Source organism: Globicephala melas, chromosome 2 (genome assembly GCF_963455315.2).
Source record: "Globicephala melas chromosome 2, mGloMel1.2, whole genome shotgun sequence".
In the NCBI taxonomy this organism is placed as follows: Eukaryota; Metazoa; Chordata; class Mammalia; order Artiodactyla; family Delphinidae; genus Globicephala; species Globicephala melas.
This window is the reverse complement of record NC_083315.2, coordinates 168,982,150-168,998,998: the sequence shown is the minus strand read 5'-3', so window position 1 is coordinate 168,998,998 and position 16,849 is coordinate 168,982,150. Positions and strand designations below refer to the sequence as shown.

The 16,849-nt window shown below is 49.1% G+C and overlaps 1 long non-coding RNA gene across 2 annotated transcripts in view; it reads left to right on the top strand.

The window, feature by feature from the left end:
- Window positions 1-16,607, top strand: part of LOC132596887 (uncharacterized) — a 47,899-nt gene extending 31,292 nt beyond the window's left edge. Inside the window, exons 4-6 of one of the 2 annotated variants that reach the window (XR_009563192.1) lie at window positions 3,551-3,651; window positions 9,234-9,354; window positions 15,735-16,607. This is a non-coding gene — a long non-coding RNA (uncharacterized lncRNA). Of the gene's footprint in view, window positions 1-3,550; window positions 3,652-9,233; window positions 9,355-11,895; window positions 15,217-15,734 lie in introns of those variants that run through there. The other variant, XR_009563191.1, reaches the window with a different exon arrangement.
- The last annotated feature ends 242 nt before the right edge of the window (window positions 16,608-16,849 follow it).

Here is a 16,849-nt window from a genome sequence, read left to right as displayed (position 1 = left end):
CCATTCTGGGCTTTTCTGCTGCAATCTCCAACCTCCCACAGATTGCCAAGAGGCTCTTTCCAGCAAAATGGAAAAATACTCCCGACTTCTTACAGACCCATGTGCCAAACCCAGCAGGTGCCAGCAGCTGTGGGGCCTTCAGAGCCAAGGGCTTTAAACCTCTCTGCTCAGGGGAGGCTACCGAGATATCTGGGCCCTTCTTTAACTGGCTAAATAGACAAACCGACCTTGAACCTCAGACCAGGCCCACCGTTCTCGGGTCAATTGATGGGAAAAGCCCTCTGCTCTGAAACGTTTGGCAACGGAGTGAATCATGGGGTGTGACCGAATGGGTTTATCCTGGATGTCAGGGGACTAATGTTTGTGCACACATCCATTCACTACTCATTCATTTACAAATATTTTTTGAGCACTTAGTATGCTCTAAGTGCTGGGGATATTGCAGTGAAACAAACAGGCCAAGTCCCTGACCTCATGAAATTTATATTCTAGAGGGAGGAGATTAAAACGAAATAAGCAAACAGATGGATAGACAAGATAATTCTAGATAGTAACTGATCATAAGAGTGTAATGGAAGAGTGAGAAATATGGTGTGACTACAGGGAACTAGTAGTGATCAGGAAAGATCTCTCCAAGAAGATGACATTGAAGCGGAGCATTGGATGGTGAGAAGGGAGCAAAGATGAGGTCAGGGAGGGGAGCTTTGCAGGCAAGGGGGAGAGCAAGTGAACAGACCAGAGACAGGAGAAAACCTGGCTCACAACGAAAACCATACAGAAGGTCAGCACAGTGAGAGTACAGTGTACGAGGGTGGGTGCCACAGGAGGTGATGCGTAGCCAGCAGAATGTGAAGGAAGAGGAGGCTTGCGTTAGCCAGGGTAGGTTAACACTAGCTGCAATAACAAATGACTCCCAGAGCTCAGAGGCTTGGCGATGCAATGAAGGGCTGATTCTAGCTCACTTCTTAGCTCTATGTGGGTGTAGGGGATTCTCTCTCCTTCAGTCTTTGAGGAACCCAAGCTCCTGATGTCACGTGACTCTGTCTTCCCCCAGTGCCTAGTGCCTGGGAGCCTTCCATGGGATACATGCATGCATCCAGCCAGTACCCAAGGGAAGAGAGAGGTGATGGGGACCTGTGTGGTGGTTTTCAGGAAGAGGCTCGGAAGGGGCATCGTTGCCTCCTGCTCGCATTTCATTGGTCAGAACTCAGATCCCTGATCTCTCCCAGACGCGAGGAAGTGGGGCTGGGAAATGTCCAGCCGTGCACCAGATGTATTGATGAAAACCAGCCACGTTTTTCCTCAATACCAGAAAGGGTGGTGGGAGGGACTGGATCTTATAGGGCTTTGTAGATCACAGTCAGGAGTTGGTTTTATTCCAGGTGGGCTGGGAGGCTGGTGGAAGCTTATAAAGGAAAATGCATCACCTGGTTTACATTTGTGTTTTGCCTCGGACACTAAGCTACTGTGTCATGTGCGCAAACCTGAGCTATGGATCCTCCTGGACCTTCAGTTTTATCGTCTATAACATGGGGGAATTGGAATTCAGATTATTTTTAATACCCTTCTCCTCCACATCTCTTGTGGCATACATCAGTCCTCCCACGTACCTACTCTATGGATTTTTGGGGACTTCAGGAAACTAAGACCATGTCTACCAATACTGAGGGGTGGAGCTCCTTCCAGGACAGTCCTGGGGTCCGGAATAGAAAGTGAACAGGATGGAAAGGCCACAGAAAACCTTTCCAGTCCTCTGGTGGCCAGCCCTGGTAGCTGAGCATGGCCCAATTCCTGGTCCTTCCCATCTTCCAAGTACTATACTGATACAGAATGTCCCTCATTGCGTTTCCTACCTCCTGGGTTATTGACATACACACACAAGTTGAATGAATTGTCTTCTTCCCAGAAGCCCCTTCCAATTCCTCTCCTGGACCCAATTCCTACACATCTTACCAGATTCCACTCAACGCCTCCTTCTACTGCTTACTCCTGTCCACCGTCATTTCTCACTTCTCTGAAATCCAACACACTTAAGGTGTATATTATCCAATCACTGGATATTATTTAATCAGTGGCCTGTTCATTTATTTATTATTCTTTCATTTTTAAAGGTTCATGTCTGTGGAGTGCTTTTTATGAGCTGTTGATTTCAATTTTTTTTAGAATTTTTTTTTCTAAATTCATTCATTTGGTTTTTCTTTTCTTCTTTTGGCTGAGTTGGGTCTTCGTTGCTGCGCATGGGCTTTCTCTGGTTGCGGTGAGTGGAGGCTACTCTTCGTTGTGGTGCGCGGGCTGCTCATTGTCATGACTTCTCTTGTTGTGGAGCACGAGCTCTAGGCACACGGGCTCAGTAGTTGTGGCATGAGGGCTCAGTAGTTGTGGTGCGCAGGCTCAGTAGTTGTGGCGCATGGACTTAGTTGCTCTGCAACATGTGGGATCTTCCCAGACCAGGGCTCCAACACATGTCCCCTGCATTGGCAGGTGGATTCTTAACCAGTGCGCCACCAGGGAAGCCCTCAATATTTTATTTAAAAACATAGCCTGCCTTATGAGGTAGGTAGCTATCACATTAGTCTAGGCTGCAGAAACAAGTCAATCCTGATGCCTCAGTGGCTTAAGCAAAGGAAGTTTATTTCATGTTCACATCACAGGCCAGTTGGGTCCTTTTGCAAGCTCTGACGTGGGGACCCAGACCTGTTTCGTCTTGTGGGTCCACCAACTAGTTGTTTCATGATCTCCTTGGTTCATCCAGTCAGTATGGGGTCCTGGGGCCTGGAGAGTAAGAAGAAAGAGAAAAGGCTTATTTGTGGGAGACCCTATGAGCTAGGCATGCAAGTGGCATACATCACTTCCTCCCACATCCTGCTGGCCAGAATATGGTCACGTGGTCTCATCCAGCTGCAAAGGAGGCTGGGAAAAAGAGTTTAGCAATATGTCTGCAACGAGGTGAAAATTGATATCGGTGAACACTAGCAGTATTTGCCCCAGTAAGATTATTTTAGACATGAGCAAACAAGGACTCAAGTGAGGTGAAACGAATCACCCACAGTCACTGGGCTAGGAAGTGGGGTGCCGGGGAACCTGAGCTTAGATGTCAAAACACAGCAAAGTGTTCATCGTAACATGTTAACTGAAAATGGCAGGAAATAAAAAGTATGCAATTTGATCCCACTTATATTACATATTTACACACACACACACAAGTCCACATACAGAAAACAGACTGGAAAAAGATACACCAAAGTATCATTGGGTTATATCTGGGTTATATTTCATTGCTTGGACTATAAACTTTTCTTTATATTTTTTACCATAAGAAAATAATTGCGATTACTTTTTAAAAGTAGTTGATTAATTTTTCTTAAATGTTCTATTTCCATAAAGCATATGATAAGAACAAAACAGTTGCATGTGACAATAGTATTCTTACTAGCGGTAGTAATTTCTTACATCTGTGATTCCACCTCCTTATAGCTTTCAAAGTACTCTTGCATATTTCATTTGTCGTTTCGTTTATTCGCTCAGTGAGCTCCCACCCGCTTTCCACCAGGTCCTGGTGAGGCTCTGGATGGCACAGAAGGGACCTAGACCCAGGAGTCCTCAGTTGAGCCAGCATTCAAGCAATTGACAAATACAGGAATAAAGTCACAGGTGGGTTTAGTGATTGCCTGACAGGTGGGCCCCAGGTCCTACGGAAGCCTGCATGCTGCACCTTGGGGTTTGGTCAGTTTCCTGTTGGCACTGGGGGGCCCAGAAGCAGGGATCTTGGGCCATCAACCTAGATTGCAGAGCTCACTGCTGTGAATACGGGTTGCGGCTGGGTGAACATGGAGCTGAAGCCCAGGGCATCCCAGGAGTCCGGGGATAAGAGTCTGATCTGAGACCAGACCCATGCCCAAGCCAGGGCTCTTTCTAGAGCATTTCTTAGCCATCAGATGGCTTGGTGGCAGAATGTTCGTTCCCTCTGTGCTTTCCTCAGACACTTAGAAGGACTCTGCCTGCACAGCTGAGCCCAGAGCCCTGTGGGTCCTTATGTGCGACTTTGAAGCTGGCCACAAAGTCTGCAGGCAAACATATTGTTGGGATTTATTGTTTGTGTATCTAGAATCTGGGGAGCATAAACAAGGCCCTGTCTGCCACCCACTCTTAGGAGTGGGTCAGGATGTCCTGTACCAGACCTGTCCGCCTGGACTTTCTGTGATTGGGCATGGTGCAAGCACACACACACCCCAAACACATACATACACACGCTCACTCCCTCACTCACTTCTTCTCTGTCTGACCAGATCCCTGCCCCAATGCAGAGCTGCCTTTATTACCCACTTCTCTGCATTCTTGATGGCAGAGAGCCTTACGTTTTCGCTGAAACCAATTTAGATGCGAGGAAAAAAAAAAAAAGAACGTGGAAAAGATAGCTGTATTTCCAAACTTTATTTTTCTGTAAGCAATGGAGAATTTTTTTGAACAAAATCTTACATGGACAAAGTTGCTCAGGTTAAAGCCAGGTGGGTCCCAGGCCCTGGTCACTGGGCAGTAGCCCCCTCAGCCCCCGGTGTTGTCTGAGAAATCCTGGGAAAGCAGAGGCGAGAATGGCCACGCGCTGACCAGGGTCAGGAGTGCCAGCCTCCAGCGCCCTGCATGGCGGCTCCCTGAGACTCTCGGGGAGACCACAGAAGGGATGCTCTGGACCTGAAGACTCTGCCCTGACCCTCTCAGGGCCTCAGCTTCCCATCTGTAAAAACAGGATGCTCACGTATGTGAAGACACCTGGGACCAAAGGATCCCTGCTCCCCGCCTTCCCCATTGTGAAGGTCAGTGGTATCTGAGTTGATTTCTAGCACCGTGATTCCATGGGGGAAGCCCTTTGTGGATAAGATACAGAACTTGGAAAAAGTAAACCATATTTGGGAAAATTGAGGGACCTCCCAGAAGAACTGTTGATGCTTCCCTTACTCATTGCCTTGTAATCCTTCCTTCAAGGCAGATTTAAGGCATTATGTACTTTTTAGCCTCAAAGTCATTTTGGAAACTTGGGACAGATCCTGGCAAGAAGGGAATTTTGAATTTGCAGGCAACTGTGCTAACTCTTTCAAATCCACGGTTGTCATTTTCAAAGATTCGGTGGCAATATAGCCGAAGGGACCTTCCACTTTACAGGTGGGAAAACTGAAACCCCACAGGTAGGAGGATCAGGTTAGAGGACAAGCCAGTGGGGGGACCCAGTATTCCTGACTTTGTATCACTGCAGGTGGCTTAAGAGCACGGTCTTCAAAGTATAAAAGACCCTGCACGGAATCCCAGCTCAGACAACTAAAAGTCCTTCGATGGTGGGCAAGTTACTTAAAATCACCGAACCTTAGTTTTCTCCTTCGGAAAATGGGGTAGTTCCTAGTTCACAAGGATGATGTTGGGATTAAATAAGATGGGTGTCAAATGCTTAGCCTAGTGCCAGGAACAAGGAAAGTGCTGGAAAAATGTTACTCCGCTACGATTGCCCTCATTTCCTGGGGAAGGAAACTGAAGCTCAGAGAGCTTCAACCTCTGGCTGTGCGTGACTCCAGAGCCTGTGTCCCTAACCAGCACACCACGCGGCTCGGGCAGAGGGAGAAACACCGTGCACCCCAGATTCCTCTCAATGTGTCCCTATAACCACCACACCACGCGGCTCGGGCAGAGGGAGAAAAACCGTGCACCCCAGATTCCTCTCAATGTGTCCCTATAACCACCACACCACGTGGCTCGGGCAGAGGGAGAAACACCGTGCACCCCAGATTCCTCTCAATGTGTCCCTATAACCACCACACCACGCGGCTCGGGCAGAGGGAGAAAAACCGTGCACCCCAGATTCCTCTCAATGTGTCCCTATAACTAGCACACCACGCGGCTCGGGCAGAGGGAGAAACACCGTGCACCCCAGATTCCTTTCAATGTGTCCCTATAACCACCACACCACGCGGCTCGGGCAGAGGGAGAAAAACCGTGCACCTCAAATTCCTTTCAATGAGGGCATTTTATGTCTTAGAAAGAAACTCCAGGGCTAAGCCTGTTTGGGATAGAAGCAGAGCCTTCAGGGGCCTGTGTGAGGGCAGAAACATCCTGCTTGCGACCGGGCAGAGGATGCTGGTGAGTCTGATGTGCGTAGGTGTTGAGAAGAAGGAGGTGAGATTGAGAGAGGAAGGGAAGAGCCCGAACCCGGGCAGAGGGAGATGAACCCCTTGGCCACGCATGCCTTCGATCGCTAAACTCACAAAATGTGGTCCCAGAGGCATTCACGAGCAGGACCCTGAGCTCAGTATCAAGCCAGCATCCAGGATGCAGAAGTGCAGAGCTGGAGACAAAAGCTCGAGGAAGCAGGTCTTGGAGAAGTCTCGAAAATCACTTTGTGGGTGGCAGGTTGGGGTGTGGAGGGGAAGGACCCTCCGGAGACTGAGAGGCCCTAAATTAGGAGTTTGGATGAAATGTCTCCAAATCCCTGAGAGGCAAGGAGGCCCAGATGACCCTTAGGTTCTGTGTGTATGTCCGTTTAATTAGTTTTCCATGAACCTGGAGAAAGCCTGAGAAGTTTGCTCTTTCCATTCAGATTCGTGCAGCTCCCTTGGCTGTGTCCGGCATCCTGGGGTCCTATCAGTTCGAGCTCTGAGTCCCAGGACCAATCCTCCCAAGCTTTAAACACCCCATCCTCTCGGCCTCTGGCAGAACCTGAGCCTCCTGGACCACCCAGGACCACCCAGGACCACCCGCTTCCAACGGATGCTTTGAACATTCCTAATCTGACCCCGTCTCCCACCCGCCCCTCCCATCCACCCCTCCCTCTGAGCCCTCCAGAGCTCAGGTCAATCCTGAGTTCTGCTAATTTCACCTTGTACTAATTCAAACCCAGGCTATCCGGGACTCTGCTTCCCTTGCAGTCTTCTCCAGAGGCTGATATTTTTTCCACAATCTCAGGATCTGGGAATAGTAGTCAACGCTGCTGCTCTTCATTCCACTGCCAAGCTGTCTCCTCCCTCTTCAAAGCCCCCAGCTCCTTTGAAGTGCGTTGTCCATCTTCATGACCCTTGCCCCTTCTCCTGTCTCTCTTTTGTTGACTTTCCCATCACCTCCCTTAGTCACCAGTAATGTTAGTACTGACTCACTACTCTTCCTCCATCACCATGCCCTTCACCCTTCTTGGCATGTGCACATCCTTCTGTCCTGGAAGATGGATTCTTGTTCAAACGATTTTTTGAGGAGTCCGACCAAGAAAAGGGGAGTGAGGTTAGGGCAGGTGGAAAAGCTAAGCAATAAAGTAGACTCTGCTGGAGACCAGCTTTTTGCCTAACCCCACGGGGAGCTCTGGAGTATTAACAGTACCACAGAGTTCATTGCATCCCCAGGGAGCCCCCTCTGTGCCCGCCGCCTCATCTGCCATTGGCTGAGATCTGCAGAGAGCCGGGAGCATGGCCTCCTGGAACCTGAGTAGCAGTCACAGCATCATCCAACCCCAAACAACCGCCTGATCTCAAAGGACAGCCAGGGCTTCCCTGGTGGCGCAGTGGTTGAGAATCTGCCTGCTAATGCAGGGGACACGGGTTCGAGCCCTGGTCTGGGAGGATCCCACATGCCGCGGAGCAACTAAGCCCGTGAGCCACAACTACTGAGCCTGCGCGTCTGGAGCCTGTGCTCCGCAACAAGAGAGGCCGCGATAGTGAGAGACCTGCGCACTGCGATGAAGAGTGGCCCCCACCTGCCACAACTAGAGAAAGCCCTCGCACAGAAATGAAGACCCAACACAGCCCTAAATAAATAAATTTTTAAAAAAAAGACAGCCAGTGATCTCTTCGGCCACCCAGCTCAGCCATCCATTGGCAATCATTTTTAAAAATTTTTTTGGAGTATAGTTGATTTACAATGTTGTGTTATTTTCTGTTGTATAGCAAAGTGAATCAGTTATACATATACATATATCCACTCTTTTTTAGATTCTTTTCCCATGTAGAGTATTATATTTCCCATTACAGAGTATTCAGAAGAGTTCCCTGTGCTGTACGTAGGTCCTTATTAGTTATCTACTTTTTTTTTTGCAGTACGCAGGCCTCTCACTGTTGTGGCCTCTCCCGTTGTGGAGCACAGGCTCCGGACGCGCAGGCTCAGAGGCCATGGCTCATGGGCCCAGCCGCTCCGCAGTATGTGGGATCTTCCTGGACCGGAGCACGAACCCGTATCCCCTGCATTGGCAGGCGGACTCTCAACCACTGCGCCACCAGGGAAGCCCTAGTTATCTACTTTATATATAGTAGTGTGTATATGTCAACCCCAATCTCCCAATTTATCCCTCCCCACACCCCGCTTTCCCCTCTGGTAACCATAAGTTTTTCTACGTCACAATCTTTTTTTTTTTTTTTAATTAATTTATTTATTTTTGGCTGCGTTGGGTCTTCGTTGTTGTGCATGGGCTTCCTCTAGTTGCGGCGAGTGGGGGGCTACTCTCCTTTGCGGCGCATGTGCTTCTCATTGCGGTGGCTTCTCTTGTTGCGGAGCACAGGATCTAGGCACGTGGGCTTCAGTAGTTGTGGCACACAGGCTCTAGAGCGCAGGCTCAGTAGTTGCGGCGCATGGGCTTAGTTGCTCCGAGGCATGTGGGATCTTCCTGAACCAGGGCTCGAACCTGTGTCCCCTGCATTGGCAGGCAGACTATTAACCACTGCGCCACCAGGGAAGTCCCTCTAGGTCTCAATCTTGATTTGAAGCTTCCCACTTTCTGACCACCAACTCCTATTCTTCCAATTCACTTCCTTCCAAAACTTCTCTTTTCCAACTCTCTGCTCAAGCTTCCGCCTGCACCTATAAGTTGATTATAGCCAGGAAAAATGAGGCAATGGAGCTGGATGTTTATACGTCAGATTGAAAAGCACAGATCTCTAGAGGCAATGAACACATTCAGTAAATCCACCTCTACTTTCCTAGAGATTCCACCTCCATTTTCCTAGTTTACCACTTCTTCCCTCTCTGCATCTTCCACCTTGCTTTCTTCCCTTCCTCTTGGCTGATGACCTTGTCTCCTATGTTATAAAGACAGTCGATCTATTTAGATGGAGACATCCCATCACCAAGTCACAGCCTCTCAGCACCGCTCTCCACATGCTCCATAATGGAAGATATGTCTGCTTCCATCACTAGGCTCAGGATTTCCTTCCCTCTCACCCTCTCAAGGTCTTCCCTTGTGTAATTAACCTTTCTCTTTTCCCCATCACCAGTGACACCCTTTCTGATGGGCAGCCCAAATATGTCCTAAGGGCAGCCTTTGAAACGCCTCTGACGGCACCTGCGCCTCCACGCACCACCCCACTCTTCTGCTTCCTTCCCAGCACCACAAAGGTTTGTCTATTTGTAAAACTTTATTTTATTGAAGTATAGTTCATTTACAGTGTTGTGTTAATTTTTGCTGTACAGCAAAGTGATTCAGTTATACATATATATGTACATATATATACTCTTTTCCATTATGGTTTATCACAGGATATTGAATAGAGTTCCCTGTGCTATACAGTAGGACCTTGTTGTTTATCCATTCTATATATACTAGCTTGCATCTGCTAATCCCAAACTCCCACTCCATCCCTCCCACACCCCCTTGGCAACCACAAGTCTGTTATTTATGTCTGTTAGTCTGTTTCTGTTTCGTAGATAAGTGCATTTGTGTCATTTTTTTTTCTTAATTTTTATTTTATGTTGGTGTATAGTTGATTTACCATGTTGTGTTATTTTCTGTTGTACAGCAAAGTGATTCAGCTATACATATACATGTATCTATTCTTTGTCAAATTCTTTTCCCATTTACGTTATTACAGAATATTGAGTAGAGTTCCCTGTGCTATACAGTAGTTCCTTGTTGATTATCTATTTTATATATAGTAGTGTTTATATGTGAATCCCAAACTCCTAATTTATCCCTCCCCACCTTTCCCCTTTGGGAACCATAAGTTTGATTTCTAAGTCTGTGAGTCTGTTTCCGTCTTGCAAATAAGTTCATTTGTATCATTGTTTAGATTCGGCATATAAGTGATATCATATGGCATTTGTCTTTGTCTGACTTCATTTAGTATGATAATCTCTAGGTCCACCAACGTTGCTGCAAATGGCATTTTTCATTCTTTTTTACGGTTGGGTAGAGTAGTATTCCATTGTATATAGGTACCACATCTCCTTCATCCATTCATCTGTCAATGGACACTTAGGTTGCTTCCATGAAGTGTGGTCTTGACTTGTCATCTCCACTTTCTCATCTTCTCCTCCAGCCTTTCTAAGCCGGCTCTCGTGCTCACGAATCCCCATGAGATGGCTCTAGGTAACCAACGCCTTCCATCGTGCCAAAGCTCAGTCCTCTGTCCTCCTCTCCCTCAACCTCCTGCTGTCATTTGATGTAACTGGCCACCTCGTCCTCCTGAGACTCTCCCCTCCCTAGGCTCCCACCTTGCAGGCTGATACCTTTCTGCTGCATCTTCCTCCTTACCAACCACCGCCCCCCACCCCCCAGTGCCAGAGTGCCCCAGGGCCAGCCCTCAGCCTTCCTCCGCTCTCTGCCCATACTCCACAGCCGAGTGCACGCAGCCCATGGCTCCTCCAGTCATCGTATGCTGACTCCAAAGTCCCCGTCTCCATCCCACATGTCTCCAGACTCTTCCTCTCTCCATGCCAATGGACCCTCTCCACCCACATGAGTAACAGACCCCTCTAACCTAACAGGACGAGATTGAACAGTTGGTTCTCACCCCTACTTCGCAGTCTGCCTCTTCTTGAATCTTCCCCAAGACAGGAAATTGCATCACTGGTTGCGTTGTGGCTACGTCAGAAACCCAGAGGTTGCCCTCGATTCCCCTCTTTTCCTCAGACCCTTCTTCCAAACTGCCAGTTAGTTTTTCCTGGGAGCTCCGCCCCCGCCTCAGCCCCTCATTCCTCCAGCTGAGCCCAGGTCACCGCCAGCTCTCACGTGGCCCCCAGAGAGCTCCTGATGGCCTCCCTCCTTCACGCTCCCCAGGAGCTGAGTGATCTCATTAAGGCCAGATATTACCATCGAGGGTTGCTGCCGTCAGATCGCGTCATGCCCAGTCTAATGCCCCTGCGGTGGCCTCCCGTCCCCTTCAGATGGAGGCCAGGTTCTTTATGGGGCCGGCACCCCTGCTCGCGCTGGTCTCACGCCTCTGCCTGCTTCACCCCATCCCTCTAAGCTCCAGCCACCAGCCGCACAGACCTGCTTTCTGCCCCTCATCCCGTGATGCTCTCCAGGCCTCTCAGGATCATTTCAGTCATCCTTCAGTTTCGAATGTTTTGCCTGAGATCTTTTTCAAAAGATTTTTTAAAAAAACTTTTATACAATTTTAAAAGGTTACTTTCTACTTACAGTTATTACAAAATATTGGCTGTATTCTCCGTGTTGTACAATACATCCTAAGCCTGTCTTACACCCAATAGTTTGTGCCTTCTGCTTCCCTGCCCCTATAATGCCCTCCTCCCGCACTGGTAACCACTAGTTGGTTCTCTGTATCTGTGAGTTTGCTTCCTTTTTTGTTATATAGTTTGTTGTATTTTTAGATTCCACATATAAGTGAGGGCATACAGTATTTGTCTTTCTCTGTCTGACTTACTTCACTTAGCATAGTGCCCTCCAAGTCCATCCATGTTGCTGCAAATGGCAACATTTCGTTCTTTTTCTTGGCTAAGTAGTATTCCATTGTATCAATATATATGTACCACATCTTCGTCATTGATCATCTGCTGATGGACACTTAGGCTGCTTCCATATTTTGCCTGAGATCTTGGTGTTGCCTTCTCATTGCTCAGAGCTCAAAGGTCGCCTCTTCGGGGGGCCGCCCTGGCACCCCTCCACCAGCCTCCATCACAGGCTTATCTCCTTCACAGGCTTCCTCAGTTCCTGACATCATCTCGCTTACGTGTCCGCTTACATGTTACCACGTGGCCCCACAAGAACGTGAGCTCCTTGAGGGCCGGGTTCCACTTGAATCGCCCATGGCCTATGGCCTTGTGTGTAGGAAGATGTCTGCTCATCCTAGCTGCTCAAGATTCAGACCTGCAGGTGCCCAGAGCAATGACCAGCCCTGTGGAACTAGAGGAATAAGCCACGTTCAAGGGTTGGTGGCAGGCGTGCCACAGGTGTTCCTGCGGGGGTGGGCAGGCATGCTGGGGCAGGCCACACCTTGCTTGTGGTGGGGCTGGCCCAGGACACCGAAGGACGGGGACACAGAGGCTGACAAAGCATGGCGTGGGGCGGGGGCGGTTGCCAGAGGTCTCTCAGCTCTGCCAAGGTGATTTCCTTCAGGGCCACAGAAGAGGAGGGGGCCACGCAGAGCAGGAGGAAACGCACCCTGTAAAACCCAGGCTCCTGCACCCATCCGAGGCTAAAAACACCCACTCAGCTGCACACTCAGGACCCCACCCAACGACGTTTCAGAAGAGGGACATTAGCACCTGGGAGACACTGGCCAGCTAGTCCGTGGCTGTCCATCAGATACAGCCACTGGGTTCAACAAACTGAACACTTTGGGACCTTATGGACCTCCACCTATAGTGTGTCTGCAGCTCAGCAGGGAGCAAAATGGGGCTGGTTGGTTGAAGACCTGGGCAGGAACCAAGCAGACCTGCCTCACAGTCGTGGCCCATCTGTACCTGGGGTTGGATCTCAGGCTCCCCGGGCTAGGCCCTCTGCCCTGGATAGGGCTCTCTGAGGGGCAGGAGCAGAAGTGAGATGGGGACAGGCATGTAGGAAGGCACGGGAGACACTTCATCTGGGGTTGGATGGAGATTGGACCTTAGCTGAATCACCGAGCAAGATTTTGAACTTCTTTGAGCCTCAGTTTTATCATCTGTAGGATGGGCTCAGTCACTCCAGGATTGGCCAAAGGACAGATGAAGCTTGGGCTTAAGACACCCATAGAGCTGGGCATCCTATCAAAGGGGATGGATGGTTTGATATTTCAAATATTGATGCACAGTGGTCAGCTCAGGCAGCTAAGACTTTCTGATATTTTAAAATAAAATAAAAGTTAACCTTCCGGTTAAATCATAGCATTTCACTTGACACATAATAGGTGCCCAATACACGTTGTTGCTTCCCTCTGTCCTGGCTTCTCAGAGGTGAAGTGGGAAGAGGCTACAGAAAGCTTTCACCAAATGGACCTTTGGTGAGGGGTCCTCTGACGCTTTTCTGGAGGACAAAAGCCACATCCTCTGCGTCCTGCATCCCTGTAAAGCCCATGTATGGTTGTCGGTGTGGAGTTCCAGCTCTGAAGAAAGTGCTTGCTCTGGGGATAGGGCCACCTTTCCATTGTGAACTGGGCACTGAGTCAGTGAGCAGATGACCGGGCACCCTGCCAGTTATCAGCATCGAGGGCGGGACATATGACGGGGCGATGCGGAGTCCTGGTGGGATGGGGCAAGTGCCGCTTTAGATGAGGTGACATTTGAGGAGGTCCCCGAAGGACGGGAGGGAGCAAGACGTCCAGGTCCCTGGGGGAGCAGCTTCGCAGAAGGAAGGGCAGTGTGAGGCCTCAGCATGGGCAGGGCCTAGGATGCCCAGAGCACACAGGGAGGGACTGAGCAGATCAAAGTGAGCCGGGACAGCCAAGGGCGAGGAGATGGAGGGTCTTGGAGGGCAGTGAGGCCAGGGAAGCTACTCGCTTTGTCTTTTATTCTAGGTGGGATGGGAGGGGACCCCTGGAGCGTTCTGAGCTGAGGAGAGACAGCTCTAACTTAACCTCTCAACAGATGGCTCTGGCTGCAGTGTTAATCATAGATGAGGGGGCAAGGGTGAATGACCAAGAACAGTCATGAGTGTTTTGCAACGATGCAGGGCAGAGATGGTGGTGGCTTGGGTTGGAGGCTCACCAGATCTACGCGGATTGCCCGCCGTAATCAAAGGTAAAGTTGGCCAATATTCCCTGCTGACACCGTAGTGGAGCTAACATAGCAGATATCCTCCGGGCACTGATGGGGCAGGTGCTTTTCGTGCCAGCTTTCCCAATAAAACAGCTAACATTTATTAAATGTCTGCTATGTACCTGCCAGGCACTGCTAGCCTGAATAGAGCAGGGCTCAGAACCAGAGATGCTGGCAGGAGACTTCATTTCACACGTTATTGAGTGTCCCTTACTAAGGAGGTTCCAAGCGTCAGGGAGAAGCTAAAGACACGTGTGGCTAGTGCAGTTCAGCAGAATTGAGGTGACATGAAGCAGGGTGACCTGAGGCTCCAGGATGAAGCAGCGTGGGCCGCCCCTATGTCAGCAGCATCTTAGTTCCCTCCCTTCCCCTCCCTGCGGGATGGAGCTCTGTGCCAGGCCAGGGGAACAAAGTGGAACAAACTATAGACCTTGCCTGTCAAAGGATTCCAACCAGCCAGGGAGAGACACACACTTCCTGGAAAGTCTCTTTCGAGCATAGGTAACAGAAAAGCCAACAGAAACAGACTCAATTGAGAAGGAATTTCAGAGTCTGACATAGCTGAAGAATCCAGGAGTATGTCTAGCTTCAGGAGATGCTTAACCAAGGCCCATAGGATATCACCAGAATGCCAGGACCCTGTGAAACAGGATGGGGAAGAATGGATCCCCAAGAGGTTATTACTGGAAGTAGAGAGATGGGCGCTGGGCAGCCACAAGCCACCCAAGAGACTCTGCAACAGCCAGATGGACGCCAAGCCAAACTATGAAAAGTTATCTGAGAGGAACATTGAGGATGGAGAGGTTGCTTCCAACTGGGGTGATCAGCAAGTGGTCACAGGAAAGGTGGTGAGCTGAGAGTTAAAGGAGCATTTCCATAACGCCATTCGCAGCAACATGGATGGGCCTAGAGATGATCATACTAAATGAAGTAAGTCAGAGAGAGAAAGACAAATACCATATGATATTGCTTACACGTGGAATGGAAAATATGACACAAATGAACTCTATCTAGGAAACAGAAATAGACTCACAGACATAGAGAACAGACTTGTGGTCGCCAAGGGGGAGGGGGAATGGAAGAGGGATGGATTGGGAGATGCAAACCATTATATACAGAATGGATAAACAAGGTCCTAGTGTATAACACAGGGAACTATGTTCAATATCCTGTGATCAACCATAATGGAAAAAGTATGAAAAAGAATGTATACATGTGTATAACTGAATCACCTTGCTGTACAGCAGAAATTAACACAATATTGTAAATCAACCATACTTCAATAAAATGAACTTTAAAAAAATAAAGGAGCATTTCTAAGAGGTATAACATGCAGGAAGAAAGTCATCCAAGATGGGGGCATGGCATGAGCATGATGTGGGAGTAGATCTTCGGTGCGGGGAGTAGGAAAGCGAGTGGCTGGACCATCGGGAATTTAGGAGATAAGGGAAGAAATGGGATGGGGCTGGATTGTAAAGGGCCCTTCGTGTCAGCTTGAGGAATCCAGACTTCCTTTTCTAAGCAATGGAGAGGAATTAGAGGTTTGAGGGCAGAGAGGCGATGTGTTCTGTGCTTTAGAAAGATTGCTGGGTGGCAGCGCGCAAAGGGGACAGGAGAGGAGGTGAGGCTGGCAGAGAGCACAGTTAGAGGAGGTTACTGTGGGTCTGAACTGGGTAGAAATCTTGGCAAGGGGGAGGGAGGTGGGTTTGATGAAACTGAGACGTTAGTTTCAGTTTCATGTGGGAGCTGTGTAGTAGGGAATTGATGGCTTATCCAATATCCATTCTCTTCTTTCTTGCCAACAGAAGCTCAGTTTTGTTCAGGGCAGCAATGTGCCTTGTGATTGCTCGCCTTCCCAGGTGTCTGGCAGTGGGAGGTGCAAGGCAACTAGTTGTGTAACCCAGTTGTGCCAAAGCGACATAAACAGAAGTCTATCAGACAACGCTATTGTTTCCCACATAAAAAGGAACAAACTCAGTTGACATGAGCCTTTGCCCTGCATCATCTTTGCCTTGACATGTCCTGCCTGGAATGTAGCTGCAATGCTTGGAGGTAGAGTAGCATTTTTGTGACCATGAGGATGAAAGCTTCCAGGTAAGGATGGTGGAGCAGAAGGCTACAAGGGATCTGGGTTCCAGATGACTTCCTTAAGCTGGTGCCCCAGCCCCAGACTGCCTGCCCCGAGATGTCATGTTACACTATACAAACAGACACCTTCTTAGTTAAGCCACTCTCGTTTGAATTATGACACATACAGCTCAAGCCAATCTCAGGAGATACAGTGGGGATGAAGGCAATGTTAGAAATGACTTTGGAAATTTGAAGAACAGGTAGAGATTGATGCCATTAGCTGAGATTGAGAACAGGTTTGGAAGGATCAGCGTGGCAGGAAAAGAGCCTGCCATCCAGAGTCAGACTGGCCGGAGGCCAAGTGGGAAATCCTTTAGCCTGCTCAGCCTCGAGTTACCCATCTGTGAAATGGGATTTTAAAGTCTAATTTATCAAGAAGACCAGAAACAACAGATTCATCATGTAAAGCATCTGATACCTGCTTTGGGTTCCCAGTAACTTATGGAGTTGCTTTTGGAGTGTCAGGAAAGAGGAAGCCAGCCTTGCTGGGGATTCAAAGTAGAGCAGTTAGTACAAGAAGGTCACTGAGAACTGTGGCCTCCTTTGTGTCCCAGCCCAAAGGCCCCTCAGCTTCCCAAGGGATGAGGAGGCCCTCAAACTGGTGGTGAGGCCAGCAAGGGCTCCGGAGGGGTGAGCCAGCCGGGTGGGGGGCTACTGACTGCCCTCCTCTTCTCATCCAGCACGAGTACATTGTGGGTGACGTACACACCAGACACAGAGATGACTAAATACGGGGTGGTCTGATGTTTGTGGGCTCATTCTTGTTACTAAATTTCGTGCAGCCATAAAA